A 15,849-nucleotide genomic window follows, 5' to 3' on the forward strand; every position below is an offset into this window, starting at 1 on the left:
TCACTGCTTTTTTATTTCTATTTTTGTACTACTTATTTAATTTAACTATCCACTGTAATATACCTACTGTAATTCACATTTTTTCTATACTATGTATCGCATTATCCTACTGCCGCAAAGGCAACAAATTTCATGACAAATGCCAGTGAAATTAAACTTGATGCTGATATTTGTCACATGTGCATCGAAACCTACATTTAAATGCATCGTTTGCGTCAAATCAGTTCAGTGAGGATTGTGTTGGGCAGTTTGCAAGTGTTGCTATGCTACTGACACCAACATAGAATGCCCACAGCTTGCTAACATTAACCCTAACCATACGTCTTTGGAATGTGGATGGAAACCTGAGCACCCAAAGGGAACTGCTTACAGACAGTGGTGGGAATTTGCCCCCGGCTGCTGTAAAGGGTTGTGCTAATCACTATGCTACCGTGCCATCCCAATGTTTCTGATTTGTGATCCTTCATCAGAACTGATTATTTGCTGATCCTTGACGCCTTTAAGCTGTAGAAAATTGGCCAAAGATGAAACTGCAAAGACTTTGGCAGGAAATATTAATTGTTTCTTAATTGCAGCATGAACAGCTTTTGACATGCAATATACCGTTTGGGCCTAATTCTTTGTTTCCTTCCAGTACAAATTAACAAGGGAACTTTGGGAAAATATGGATAGTACACTGGAAAAATTAGACAGCTAACTAGCAGATTGAATTGAGGTGCATGAGGAATGTAAGGTCCTCTCTGTCATGTGTTAAAAAAAAATTGCCTGTCCACATCCACAGTCAGCAAGACCTGAGAGATCTGACTTGAGCTGATAAGTGACTAGATTCATTTGTTCTATCACACTGTAAATATATTCGCTCTGAAAATCTATTATTTTCTCTTGCCCAATCTTTTCCTATCAACATCAGAAGGCCATCTTTTATTTGTAAGAGACGTGGACCTGGTATTTAATTACTGGGCCTGCCAGAATATTTTGGAAAGAATTGAAGTACGCACTTAATGAATGGATTATGTATAAATGCTGAGAAATGGACATTAAAAACATGTGGCTCAAAAGCTGGTTCACATGATACCATTTGTTTTCAGCACTGGGAGGGCAATCCAGTGGAACTACATTTTGAACTGCAGTCAAGCATTGTAACATGCTTCAGTAATTTAGAACCAAGATGACGAGGAATTTCTGGATCCCAGGGGATTCTGCATGTTCAATCAATGATTAGCTTACTGACATCGATAAGTATTTGTGGAAGCAAAGGAAGGGAAAGTAGATCTGGAGGATGGAATCATCTGAAATCTTACTGAACAGGAGGAATCTCCTGCTTCTCTTCCTTGTCAATCTCAGTCTAATGCGTATTTAAAGACAAGGCTTAAAGAATAATTGGAAAGTGGAATGAGCTCAAGCTTAATAAACAGGTTGGGACTAATAGTTCCAGCCTGTGCTGTCATCTCAGATGGATTTATGGTTCTACAGATTAAATGTAATGCTGACTAATCTGAACATTGTTTGAATCTTGGCACTGCAGGAGTAACACTTCCATTCTCCTTGAATTTTCCTTGCGTTTTCTTCAAGTTGACGTTGCCAGATTTGGACCAACTTCCCACTGAGGTTGGTGGGCTTGTCCTGGATTGCAGGGATATTTCAGTCACAGTGTCTCAAGAATGTTTGGTAAAGTGTAAGCTTATTATCTCAAATTCCTTGTTATTGGAGTGCATGTGCATGATGTTAATCTTCTCATGTGAGAGAGAAGAGTCTATTGGTTGACTGTTAGTTAAACGGTGGAAACACTGAAGCGGGCATTGGCTTGAAATGGAAATGTATCTAAATGTGTGAGAATGATGATTTTTGTATTTAACTAAACTTGCCAATAAATTGAGGAGGAAAGCTACTTTTATCCTCTCAGAAGTAAATTAATATCACATGCTAGATTAAATTCATAAGTTAATGATTATAATTGAAAATTGAAAAGCAACTAATATTTTTACAGGTGAATGAGAAACAGGTTTAACATCACTGGCATATGTTGTGAAATTTGTTAACTTTGCGGTAGCAATACAATGCAATACATAATATAGAGAAAAAAACATGAATATATATTGATGCACCATCTCACTCTGAGACGTGAAGGTGAGATATTGGCTTTTATTGACTGAAGAAGGAACAAGCAGTGAGTGACCACCATACTACATCCTGGAGACTGAGAGGCCTGGCCCAGGCTAAGATCGCCTTTATACAGGGGTCTGTGGGAGGAGCCACAGGAGCAGTCAGCAGGGGGTGTGTCCAGACAGGCACACGTAGTTCACCACATTCACCCCCCCCCCCTTTGTTTTAAAAGAGTCCCTATGTGGCGAAGTTTCTTACAGGTTAAGTCTATCAGGTGGTTGAATCTGTCGCTGCGATCTACGTAGCACCGGCTGTGATTGCACAGATGCTGGCAGTGGCGGTGATTGCACAAGAGACAGAGGTTGTGCTGGTTCCAGCCCACTAGGCGCCAGTGGTCCCTCACGCATGTGCGAGGCGCCTGGTATATATGCGTATGAAACGCCCGGTATATGAGTGTCGTGAGGAGTCTGTGTGAGGAGCCTGGTGAGCACGGTGTCACCTCGGGTACAGGGTTCATAGTTACCGGAGAGCCTTCAGGGTAGTGGTCTGCTGCACCTGCGGGCGCCAGGTCGCGGACGGAGACCGTGTCCTCCCGCGCATCAGGTAAGACCACGTAGGCATACTGGGGGTTCGCATGTAGAAGGTGAACCCTCTCGACCAGCGGGGAGTATTTATTACTCCTCACATGTTTCCGGAGCAGCACTGGCCCCGGGGACGTCAGCCAAACTGGTAGGGTGGTCCCAGTGACAGACTTCCTGGGAAAAGAGAATATGCGTTCGTGAGGGGTGGCATTGGTGGACGTACACAACAGAGAGCTGATAGAGTGGAGTGCCTCAGGGAGGACCTCCTGCCATTGAGAGACCGGCAACCCTTTTGACTTAAGGGCTAAAAGTGTGGCCTTCCACACTGTGGCATTCTCCCTCTCTACCTGTCCATTTCCCCGGGGATTATAACTCGTGGTCCGACTAGTAGCAATGCCCCTAGCTAGCAGGTACTGGTGCAGCTCGTCACTCATAAAGGAGGACCCTCTGTCACTGTGGATATAGCAGGGATATCCGAACAGAGTGAAGAGCTGGTGCAGGGCTTTTATGACGGACGTGGCAGTGGTGTCGGGGCAGGGGATGGCAAAGGGGAACTGTGAGTACTCGTCAATAACATTGAGAAAATAGACATTGCGGTCGGTGAAGGAAAGGGGGCCCTTAAAGTCAACACTCAGTCGCTCAAAAGGGCGGGTGGCCTTGACAAGTTGTGCCATGTCAGGACAGTAGAAGTGCGGTTTGCACTCAGTGCAAATTTGGCAGTCCCTGGTCATCGTCCTGATGTCCCCCAGGGAGTACGGCAGGTTCCGGGCTTTCACAAAATGGTAAAATTGGGTGACCCCTGGATGGCAAAGTTGTGCATGAAGGGCGTATAGCTGGTCGAGCTGTGCGCTAGCACACATACCCCGGGATAGGGCATCTGGGGGCTCATTGAGTCTGCCAGGCCGGTACAGAATATCATAGTTGTAGGTGGAGAGTTCTATTCTCCACCGCAAAATCTTATCATTTTTGATTTTGCCCCATGCACATATATATTATATATATATATATATATATATATATATATAATATATTAAATAGTTAAATTAAATAAGTAATGCAAAAACATAGAAATATAAAAGTAAGTAGTAAGGTAGTGTTCATGGGTTCAGTGTCCTTTCAGAAATTGGATGGGAGAGGGGAAGAAGCTGTTCCTGAATCACTGAGTGTGTTCCTTCAGGCTTCTGTACGTCCTTCCTGATGGTAGCAATGAGAACAGGGCACATCCTGAGTAATGGGGGTCCGTAATGACGGATGCAGCCTTATTGAGGCACCACTCCTTAAAGATGTCCTGGATACCACGGAGGCTAGTGCCCTTGATGGAGCTGACTAATTTTACAGCTCCCTGCAGCTTACTTCCATCCTGTGCAGTAATTCCCCCGTACCAAATGATGATGCAGCCTGTTAAAATGCTCTCCATAGTATATCTGTAGAAATTTGCGAGTGTTTTTGGTGACACACCAAATCTCAAACTCCTAATGAAGTAAAGAATAATTTAAACAACAACACGCACAAAATGCTGGTAGAACACAGCAGGCTAGGCAGCATCTATAGGGAGAAGTGATGTCGACGTTTCAGGCTGAGACCTTTTGTCAGGACTAACCGAAAGGAAAGATAGTAAGAGATTTGAAAGTAGTGGGGGGAGGGGGAAATGCGAAATGATAGGAGTAGACCGGAGGGGGTGAGATGAAGCTAAGAGCTGGAAAGGTGATCGGCGAAAGTGATACAGAGCTGGAGAAGGGAAAGGATCATGGGACGGGAGGCCTCAGGAGAAAGAAAGGGGGGGGGGAAGCACCAGAGGGAGATGGAGAACAGGCAAACAAATAAATATGTCAGGGATGGGGTAAGAAGGGGAGAGGGACATTAACAGAAGTTAGAGAAGTCAATGTTCATGCCATCAGGTTGGAGGCTACCCAGCCGGTATATAAGGTGTTGTTCCTCCAACCTGAGTGTGGATTCATCTTGACAGTAGAGTAGGTCATGGATAGACATATCAGAATGGGAATGGGACGTGGAATTAAAATGTGTGGCCACTGGGAGATCCTGCTTTTTCTGGCAGACCGAGCGTAGGTGTTCAGCGAAACGGTCTCCCAGTCTGCGTCGGGTCTCACCAATATATAAAAGGCCACACCGGGAGCACCAGACGCAGTATACCACACCAGCCGACTCACAGGTGAAGTGTCGCCTCACCTGGAAGGACTGTATGGGGCCCTGAATGGTGGTGAGGGAGGAAGTGTAAGGGCAGGTGTAGCACTTGTTCTGTTTACAAGGATAAGTGCCAGGAGGGAGATTGGTGGGAAGGGATGGGGGGGACGAGTGGACAAGGGAGTCGCATAGGGAGCGATCCCTGCAAAAAGCAGAAAGAGGAGGGGGAGGGAAAAATGAGTTTGGTAGTGGGTTCCCGTTGGAGGTGGCGGAAGTTACGGAGAATTATATGTTGGACCTGGAGGCTGGTGGGGTGGTAGGTAAGGACAAGGGGAACCCTATCCCGAGTGGGGTGGCAGATGGATGGGGTGAGGGCAGATGTGCGGGAAATGGGAGAGATGCGTTTGAGAATAATTTAGAATAATTTATGTTTCTTTCTAAATATACAGTGGAGATGCACTTGAAATTCAAAGTAGAGATATTATCAAAGTATACTTATATCACCACACACTACACTGAAATTCAATTTCTTGTAGGCATTCATAGTAGAACTATAATAGAATCAATGAAAAACACACAGAAAGAAAGACTGACTAAAGAGAACATAGATTGAGACTGATGCTAAAATTTGGTACTGCTGCTCAAATTCTCCAGTTCATGTTGACTTTGAGTTCAAATCCCTGCAAGTGCATGGGATAGTGTACAGTATGAACCCAGTAATGATTTATATTTTCCATCTGCCTACATTGAAGAGAGTTCCAATGACACTTAATATCAAATATCAAAGTTCTTTTTACTTGCTGAAGTCATTCTGGTGAGTATTATCTAGTTAGCCAAACTAAACAATTCATTTGAATTTGATCTGAAAAATATTTCCACAATATGATGCACAAAAATAACAAATAACTTCTGGCTAAATATGTGTTATCTTCCAAATGCCTTGTGTATGTTTTGGCTGAGTCTTCCTGTGCTGCATCTCTCCTTTACATTCTAGGTTCATTTTCAAACCCATAGCCCTCCTCATCTCTTTACAGAGTTGGTATTGTATTGCTAGTTCATTAGTAGTGTTATAGATCAGAGTGTGGATTTTATTTCTCCTAAAACAGTACGACTTTTTGAGTCAGATTTGAAAATAATAGCAGGAAGTGGACAAACTTGACCCTGCATAGAAATATGAACCCAGGGGTCAAAAGTCCCGATAAGGAGAATTGGTTCAGAACTCTGTGAAATGGCTACATAATACTCTGCCTTGAACTATTATGCATAAGCTGTCACAACAGAGCAGAAGTGTAGTTAGTTTTTCAGAAATTATGTTTGTCACAGACCTTATTAAAGCTCACCCGTTCTCTAAAGAGCTGGAAAGCTCCTGAAAGGTGAACAAAATTATGTCATAATTTTGTGGGTGAATGTTGGAACAGCAGTCTGAGCAAACGTACTGTAAAGTTAAAAGTTGCCTTCAGGCTTCTCACAGATAATGATTAGTGATATCTTTAAGTAGCTCTCAGAATACCCTAATGAGTCAATCTATGTAAGAAATTAGTCCAAGGTCTAGCTACCGAACAGCTAAGCAGTCTCCTTGATGGAGATAATGTAAGTGGAAGTATGCTGTGTAATTGTTCCTGGTGAAACCTTCAACCCCCTTAACAAGATAATGTTATGTGCTAAACATCCTGAACCTATGCGAGATGTGGAGGTACAGGGATGCAGTTAAAACAACAATTTTGTTTTCCCATTGTAACACACAGTCAAAATCTTACTGTAAAGAAAATAAGAAGCAGTCGAGTGAATTACAAGAATCAATACTGCATAATATTATTGCAGCATAATTATTAAGACTGTAACTTCATTGTAGAATGGGTTACATGCTGCCAAAAGAAATAACCATGTGAGACTAAATCTTCCTTTATATGTTAGATGATATTGTAATGACTGAATAATAAGACACCAGCTCTACATCAGTCTCAATATTGTGTTACAAGAAAGGCTTCACCTCCATGTGCTGATTATTTGGAACCATTTGTTCCCAGGAGTGCAAAAAGAAGAAATCTGCTAATAATGCACTGTTCTGCAAAATATTTAGCTTCCAGAGGTCATCAGGTCACCTGTGGAAAAAATCATAAAAAAGTCTGTAATTTGAAGAAATCCAAAATTCATACTTTATCAACCAGTGACTTTTCAAAGATTATTTATGGATGTTAATGACTTTAATAAATAAATGCATGTTGTGAGACCATAAGACATAGGAGCAGAAGTAGGTCATTCTGTCCATTGAGTCTGCTCCGCCTTTTCATTATAGCTGATCCATTTCCCTCTCAATTCCATTCTTCTATTTTCTCCCTGTAACCTTTCACACCCTCACCAGTCATGTACCTGACAAACACTGCCTTAAGTACACCCAATGATCTGGCCCCCACAGCCTCCTGTGGCAATGAACTCCACAGATTCAACACACTCTGGCTAAAGAAGTTCCTCCTCATCTCCATTCCAAATGGACGTCCTTCTATTCTGAGGCTGTGCCCTCTGGTCCTAGAATCTCCCACCACAGGAGACATCCTCTTCCCATCCACTCTACACATTCATTCAACATTTGATAGGTTTCAATGTGATTTCCCTCCCCCACTCCATTCTTCTGAATTCCAGTGAGTAAAGACCCAGAGCCATCAATCGTTTCTCATACAATAAGCCTTTCATTCCTGCAATCATTATGACCCTGAGATTTATTTTTCTTTGAACATACTCAGCAAATCTATGAAATAGTAACTATAACAGGATCGGTGAAAGATCAACCAGAAGAAAACAAACTGTGAAAATGCAAATATAAATAAATAGCAACGAGTAATGAGAACATGAAATAACAAGGTAAAGATTCCTTAAACTGACATCTTTGGTTGTGGAAACCATGCTGACTTGGCTTATTTTATCATGTGCCTCCAAGTACCCCATAACCATATCCTTAACAATCGACTCCAACATCTTCCTAGTCACTGATGTCTGGATAACTGACTGATAATTTCTTTTCTTCTGCCTCTCTCCCTTCTTGAAGAGTGGAGTGACACTGACAATTTTCCAGTCTTCTGGAACCATTCCAGACTCTAGTGATTTTTGAAAGATCATTACTAATGCCTCCACAATCTCTTCAGTCACCTCTTTCAGAACTCTGGGGTGTACACCATCTGATCCAGGTGACTTTCAGACTACCTTCAGACCTTCCAGTTTCCTAAGCAACTTCTCGCTATACTCTGAAATAACACTCACTATGTAGTTTCTTACTATTTCTTTGCTGTAAAAAAATTGTGTAAAGTGCAAATAACGGTTTATAATTCAATAGGTACATAAAAACATGACTTTTAACATTGGCAAGATTGATATGTATTATACAAATTTTTCCATAGTTCTCATATTGCACAGCCTAAAGAAGTTCAGATTCAAGATCTTCTTTAAGAAATAGGAGCAAGAGTCAACGAACTGATGCTTGAGCTGGTCCATCTTCAAGAATAATGAGGGCAATAACACTTCCCAATTCTTTTCCCATTCCTCTAGACACCCTTATAGTTCAAATGTCTACTCACCTTCACCTTGCATGTTAGCACAGCTCCCAAAAGCTGATAATTCCAAATTTCATAACCTTTTGGGAGATTAGATTTCTACTCATCCATCTTAATCAGATAATTCCTCATTGTGAAACTATGCTCCAAAATTATGAATGACTGTATCCTTTCAATGTCCTCCTAGTCTGTTCCATTTAGAGTCTTGCACAGGCAGTCCCCAGGTTACAAAACATAGAAACGTAGAAAACCTACAGCACAATACAGGCCCTTCAGCCCAAAATGTTGTGCCGAACATGTCTCTACCTTAGAAATTACTAGGCTTACTATAGCCCTCTATTTTTCTAAGCTCCATGTATCTATCTAAAAGTCTCTTAAAAGACCCGATTGTACCTGCCTCCACCACTGTTGCTGGCAGCCCATTCCACACACTCACCACTCTCTGAGTAAAAAACTTACTCCTGACATCTCTTCTGTACCTACTCCTCAGCACCTTAAACCTGTGTCCCCTTGTGGCAACCATTTCAGCCCTGGGAAAAAAGCCTCTGACTATTCACATGATCAATGCCTCTCATCATCTTATCCACAAAGTTTTTGTCCCTGAGAACTGTCTGTGAACTAATTTCCATGCATTCCATGTAAGAACCATGCATTATGTTTTCTATAGTAACTGATGTTGTATCGTTCTTACATACACCTGCTCTAATTCTTTCATTTCAGTGAATAATCAAACTAGCACTACCTATAATTTAACTAAATGAATTATATATTACATCAGTCATTAATAAATTAAATATTATTATAATTGTTAGCTTGAAACATGGTTTAAAATATATGGGAGAATTTTTAAGTGTTCTGTTAAAGCACTATGATGAAACAAGATAGAATAAATTATCACCCTAAGTTCAATTACAATACAACGACTAGTTGTATGCCACTGCCAAAAAATTCTTTTTAACTACTGCCCTGAATAAAACGGTAGCTGCCTTCTGGATCACAGTTACTTACAGAAAACAACAGAATACATAGAGGCATTTTATAGTGCAAAGTATCTATGAAATTTTGGGCTAGAAGCAGAGTATATCTAATAGAAGCACGCACTTCAGCATACTTAATAAAGATAATATGACTGTTCTTCTCTTCGACAAAATGCAAAATCTCTACCTATGAACATTCTTTTAACTGGGAAATTTAAATCCATCAATATGCCTGTGCTCTTCTGATGTGTGTAAAGTCTGCTCCCTGATGAGCCATCAGCCATGAGGTTGACTTTTCCAACTGCAGGAGGTTTGAAGTTTTGCTGACAGGAGCCTGATAGACTGTGGATCTCACAGGCTTCATTTACCCTTGGATAATCCTACATGGAGGATGACAGGTATGTCTCAGTTAATTTTTCGATAGTGCTTTTTATTTCACTTATTCATCTTTTGGAGTCTGGCTGCCACTGGCAACAGCAACATCCATTGCCTGACACGAATTGCACTTGAGACAGTGTATGTAATCACTTCTCTCTTAACCCATTGCCGTCCTTCTAATGAAACTACTGGTGAAGTGGGTATTGAGGTAACGCCGATGCTGCAGTTGCAGCACTGTCAGAGGGGAGTTTAATTCCCTCCACCACACAGGAATAAGTAAGAATGGGAGGGGAAGTTAAAGAATCTGAGTCCACTGGATGCTGGAACGAAGGAGACTGCCGGTCCTGGGCTATAGAACTGTGTATGTGCATGAGTGAGTGGCTGAGCTGTTGCTGTTGGTTTGTTGTTTGTGATGCTCTACTTTGCTGTGTTCTGTCCTGTTCTGCTGAGTACTGTGGGTATGCTGCATTGACGCTGGAATGTGTGCCGACCCTTGCAGGCTGCCCCCAGCACACCCTCAGGTGTTTTGGTTGTTAACACAAACAACACACTTCACTGTATGTTTTAAATATACATGTGATAAACTTGATTCTTGAACTTTAAAGAATCATAAAAATATATGGCATAAAAAGGTTGTGTGTTCCACTGTGAACACATTGGCCAGTAAAAAGTTATTCAGTGTAATCCAGTCTGTGAGCAGCTATGTACCATGTAGCACATCAGTACAAATCAAAGATACTTACTTCCAAATTAAATGCTACTTCAGCCCAGCCAGAACTTTCACACTGCTGCTTTCTCAGCTCACTTAGCAACCCCATAAATATTTGCAAATATTTACTTTTATTTTTCCAATGTCTGTGCCAGCTGTGAGTAATGCCAACCCCCACCTAATTCCCTGAAACCTACTTTCTTTCATATGCCCATCGATTTCAACCCAATTCTTTTGCCATCTATACTTGTGCTAATTAACCTACCAACTGGCACAACCAGAGAAAACCCCCACACTCACAAGAGAGAAAGTGAAGCTCCGTACAGATAGAACCAAACATCAGAATTGAAGCTGGGTTGCTAAAGGTGAGGTAGCAGCCCTACTAGCTGCCCCACTGTGCCACATTTAGATAGGGACCATTCTACTATTCAGTCAAGTCCCATGTAATTTACTCTTTGATACTATACACAATAAGTTGCTGCACCCTTTATTCAGTGCCACTTTGAAACGTTCCACAATGTGGCATAAAAATGCAGGTTTATTATGCTTTATGTCTGGGAATTATGATGCTCATAATGTTTATATATATTAAGCTGGCTTAAAGTTTCTTCTTCTATAATGGAAATGCCTTTCCGAATGTTGGTAAATATTATCGTACAGTTCTAGAGGATGCTACGCTTGCCATTACTTACTAGAATAATTTTCAATCAATACCATTGGCCTGCCCATTGATATGCAACTCAATATCCATAAAGTGGTCTTTCCTGTGATGTAGCATTGGAAATTATTTGTTTATTCCTCAAGTCCGATGACATGAACTCAGCAGTACTTACAGATCACAAAATTAATAATTTCTTGAAAGGAAGGCACTGTTTAAGAAAGCATCTTTGAATCAGTAGGTGGAAGACATCCCTGTGCATGGCCAGTATACCTCCTGTATCTAATGAAGTGGCCACTGAGTGTATCTTCATGGCCTTTTACTGTTGTAGCCACTTCAAACTTTGATATTTTGTGTATTCAGAGATGCTCTTCTGCACACCACATTGTAATGTGCGGTTATTTGAGTTGCTGCCGCCTTCCTGTCAGCTTGAACCTGTCTGGCTGTTCTCCTCTGACCTTTCTCATCATCAAGGCATTTTCGCCCACAGAACTAACGCTCACTGGATGTTTTTTTTGTTTTTTGCACCATTCTCTGTCAACTCTAGACACTGTTGTGCATGAAATTCCCAGGAGGTAAGCAATTTCGAAGATGCTCAAACCACCCTGTCTGGCACCAACAATCATTCCACGGTCAAAGTCACTGAGTTCATATTTTGTCCCCCATTCTGATGTTTGGTCTGAACAATAACCGAATGTCTTCACCGTGTCTGCATGCTTTTATGCATTGAGTTGCTGCCACATGATTGGCTGATTAAATATTTGTAATAGCATACCGTTATACCTAATAAAGTGGACAATGAATGCATATTTTCTGTGTATTTGTTGTTTAAGGAATTAACCAATATATTTATTTAGAGAACTGTGCCACCCAGCAACCCATCTATTTAACACTAGCCTAATCACAGGACAATGTACAATAACCCATTAACCTACCACCCATTATGTCTTTGGACCATGGGAGGAAATCGCAACACCCGGAGGAAATCCATGTGCTTATAGGGAGAACGTATAAACTCCTTACAGACCACATCAGGATTGGACTCCAAACTCTTGACACTTGGAACTGTAATATTCTGGTGCTACACGTTACTGTGGTGGTCTTATCTTTAACTGATTGTTCAGGTCTGCATAAGGACCTATAGATAATGAAACATATTCGAAAGCCTGAGACTGATCAGACAGAAGCTCCAAATGGTTGAATTATTGGCCTCCCCTCTCCCTCTTGTTAAAGAAATCAGGCTATGATATTAATTCGACAGCTCACCAACAGAAATTAATCACTCCAAATGCTAAGAACTATCATCTGATTTACAGACATACTTGGAGCAAATTCTCATTCCTTCCAGGCAATCTTAATCGGCCCAGTCCAGATTAGCACTACAAGGGCAATGTTTGGCCCGTTTCACTTGTTTGTTTGCTTTGCTGCTAATCCTTTTCGAACCTGTTTACCAAATGTTCTGTCAGTCTGCTTCTCTAGATCAGGTGCTCTGTGTAATAAGTGGTTAATTGCAGAGTGTTATACGATTTTCAGTTTTAAAAAGGTTCAAGTGCTCAGCAACAGGAAGCTATTTTCTACTAACATATTTCCAAATGTTGGTAAATATTTCCAAATTCTTTTTCTGACAGTTAGTGGTATTGAAACCTAACAAGTTAAGCTCTAAATTCCCTGATAAGCCATTTTTGAGTTGTTTATGTGTTTTCCTCGACACATTTGGTTGTATGCTTTAATCGGATTACTGTAGTCTTTAACTCTATGCAAGTACAATTTGTTTTTATTACAAACCGAAGACTTTATTTATTATGGATTTAGATAGGTGGATGTTAAGGAAAAGATGGGAGATTTTCCCAGACCTGGTCCATATAAACGTTTAGGGAAATGGTTCTCAGGAGAGTAACTAGAGTTAAGAATTAGTCAGGAGGTAGGATTCAGAGGACCCAGGTTTTCACTATTTCCACTGGGTGTTTTTTGAATAGAACCTTTGTCTCCCCCTCCACATCCATCACCCCCTACCCTTCCCCTCCCCAGCAGAAGTAGGGTGCTGTGTCATAGAGGGTCTTGAAGGACACTGCGTACTCTCCAAATGCTGAAATGGGAAGAATAGTCCTAGAGATACTCAGCAGGGGAGGCAGCAACTGTGAAGAGAGAAACAGTTGACACTTCAGAATAACTACTGGTCATAAGTTCTAGGAGAAGCTGAAAATCGATTCTGATGCAGGGATGGGGGAGGAGTGAAAATAACAAGGAGAGTGTCTGTAATAGGATGGAAGCCAAGAGAGACTGAATGAGGCACACTGTATTGGTGTTGGCGATGGAACGCAGCACTTGCTGTAAATAGAAATAGAATGGCAGAAATATTCAGCAGGTCAGGCAGCATCTATGGAGAGAGACAAATATAACCCTACAAATTAATGACCTTCCATTTGAAATGGCCCATTCTGATACAAACAGGAAAGTCTGGTTAACTGAAATTGTTGAATTAACAGTCGAGATTTGAGAGGATGCCCAGACAGAAGATAAAATGCCATTCTTTGAGCTTAATATGGTCTTTGTTAGAACAGTGTAAGAGGCCAAATTCGAAATGGTCAGTGTGGGAATGCAATGCAGAATTAATGTTCTAGCTTCCAGAGGCGCAGTTCATTTTGTATCAACATCACTTCCTATATATAAGCAGTTTTTTATATCATTTCCAACACGGATTAGTTTTGATTCAATTGGAAGCATGGTGAAAAGACATGCACTTCCATCCACTCTTCATTTGCCCTTGAAACAGCAAAATCTATGAGTCTTAAGTTTTTGGTAATATTAGTAAACATTTAGTAGATATATTTTGATGGAAGTATTATGTTTACATTTATCATTGCACCACGAGTTTATTCTTGTTACATTGCATAGTTATGGAGTTTTGTGTATGTGCGTTACTTTGGTTAACACCGGTCATGAGATGGTATTAGTATATTCAAGTGCGTGCAATTTTGTAATGAATTTAATATGTATTTTACTTAACTCTGCAGTTTCATAGTAAAGAGATCTCATTAAAAACCCTGAAGAAAGGTTCAGAAATCTTGGGAGATTTTTAAGAAAGAGTTTAGCTCGCAGCATAGCTGTGTACAGATGAGCAGTAAGGCCAGTAGAGTGATAAGATAGCTCAGCTTCAAAGGTACCATCCCGGTCTGCAAATGCATCTGTGCACTGAGGACAATGTCAGCTTTTAATCTGAGCAATGCCAATGGTCAAGGTCAGTAAGTGGCCTATATATGGTGTCTTCACGATGTTCAAACAAAATTACAATTAGCATAGTTGCAGGATGAGTTTGTCCCAAAGCTGAAATGTCAAGAAAGAGAGTAGCATATGCTAAGCACAAAGTTCAAAGTAAATTTATTATCAAAATACATATATGTCATCATATACAACCCTGGCGTTCATTTTCTTGTGGGTATACACAGTCAATCCAGGAAACCCAATAGAATCAATGAAAGGCCACACCCAACAGGAAGAACAAACAACCGATATGCATTAAGACAACAAACTGTGCAAATACAAAAGAAGAACAAATAATAAATAAGCAATAAATACCAAAAACATGAGATGAAGTGTTCTTGAAAGTGAGTCCATAGGTTGTGGGAACAGTTCAGTGATGGGGCTGTCAGGTTGAGTGATGCCATCCCAACTGATGGTTGAGTGGTAATAACTGTTCCTGAGCCTGGTGGCTGGGCCCTGAAAGTTCCTGTACCACCTTCCTGATGGCAGCAGCGAGAAGAATGCACAGCCTGGATAGTGGAGGTCCTTGATGATGGATGCCACTTTCGCACAACAGCGCTCCGTGGAGGTGTACTCGATGGTGGGGCAGACCTGACTCATGCTGGACTGAACCATATCCACTATTTTTGAAGGATTTTCCATTCATGGACATTGGTATTTCCAGTGCAGACCATGATGCGATCAGTCAATAATAACACCAAAGAATTTAAAGTTGCTGACCCTCTCTAGCTCTGAACCCTGCAGGAGGACAGGTAGGTGGACCTCCATTTTCCTCCTCCTGAAGTAAACGATCAGCTACAAACAAAAGAAAATCTACTGATGCTGGGAATCTGAGTGACACACACAAAATGCTGGAGGAACTCAGCAGGCCAAGCAGGATCTATGGACAGGAGTATAGTCAATGTTGCAGGCCGAAACCCTTCATCAGAACTGGAGAAAAAAATAATGAAAAGTCAGAGCAAGGAAGTTGGGGGGAGGGGATGAAGAAATACAAGGTAGTAGGTGATAGGTGAAATGGGAGTGGGTTGGGGTGAAGTAAAGAGCTGGGAAATCAATTGGTGAAAGAGGTAAAGGGCTGGAGGAGGGAGAATCTGATAGGGGAGGACAGAAGGCCATGGAAGAAAGGAAAGGGGGAGGAGCACCATTCGGAGGTGATGGGCAAGTAAGGAGGTATGGTGAGGGGGGAATGGGAATGGAGATTGGTGAGGGAGAGGTGTTAGGGTAGAGAAGGAGAGGGATTAATAAGCTCGGTCTTGCTGACATTGCTGAATTGAGATGCAAATGAAGAAAGCATTTATAGACATGGACAGAACCTCTGTGGATGCTACATTAGTGTGCTCAAAGACGACTGTGAAGCTGAGGCTGCCTCGTCAAAGGAGAAGCATCAGATAACTTAGACAGGTGTGAATCTACAACCAGAACCAGTCCTGCTTTGCCATCACAACAGCCAATGCATCTTACTGTAGAATATGTCCAAACACATTTTGCTATAAAA

At 41.4% G+C, this 15,849-nt stretch overlaps 1 protein-coding gene across 2 annotated transcripts in view; it reads left to right on the forward strand.

Annotated features, from left to right (window-relative positions):
- The window catches only part of LOC132396634 (storkhead-box protein 2-like), a 322,374-nt gene that overhangs the window by 142,800 nt on the left and 163,725 nt on the right, over window positions 1-15,849 (forward strand). The gene's annotated exons all lie outside the window — the stretch shown is intronic.

The sequence above is a fragment of the Hypanus sabinus genome, chromosome 7 (genome assembly GCF_030144855.1).
Source record: "Hypanus sabinus isolate sHypSab1 chromosome 7, sHypSab1.hap1, whole genome shotgun sequence".
NCBI classification, from domain to species: Eukaryota; Metazoa; Chordata; class Chondrichthyes; order Myliobatiformes; family Dasyatidae; genus Hypanus; species Hypanus sabinus.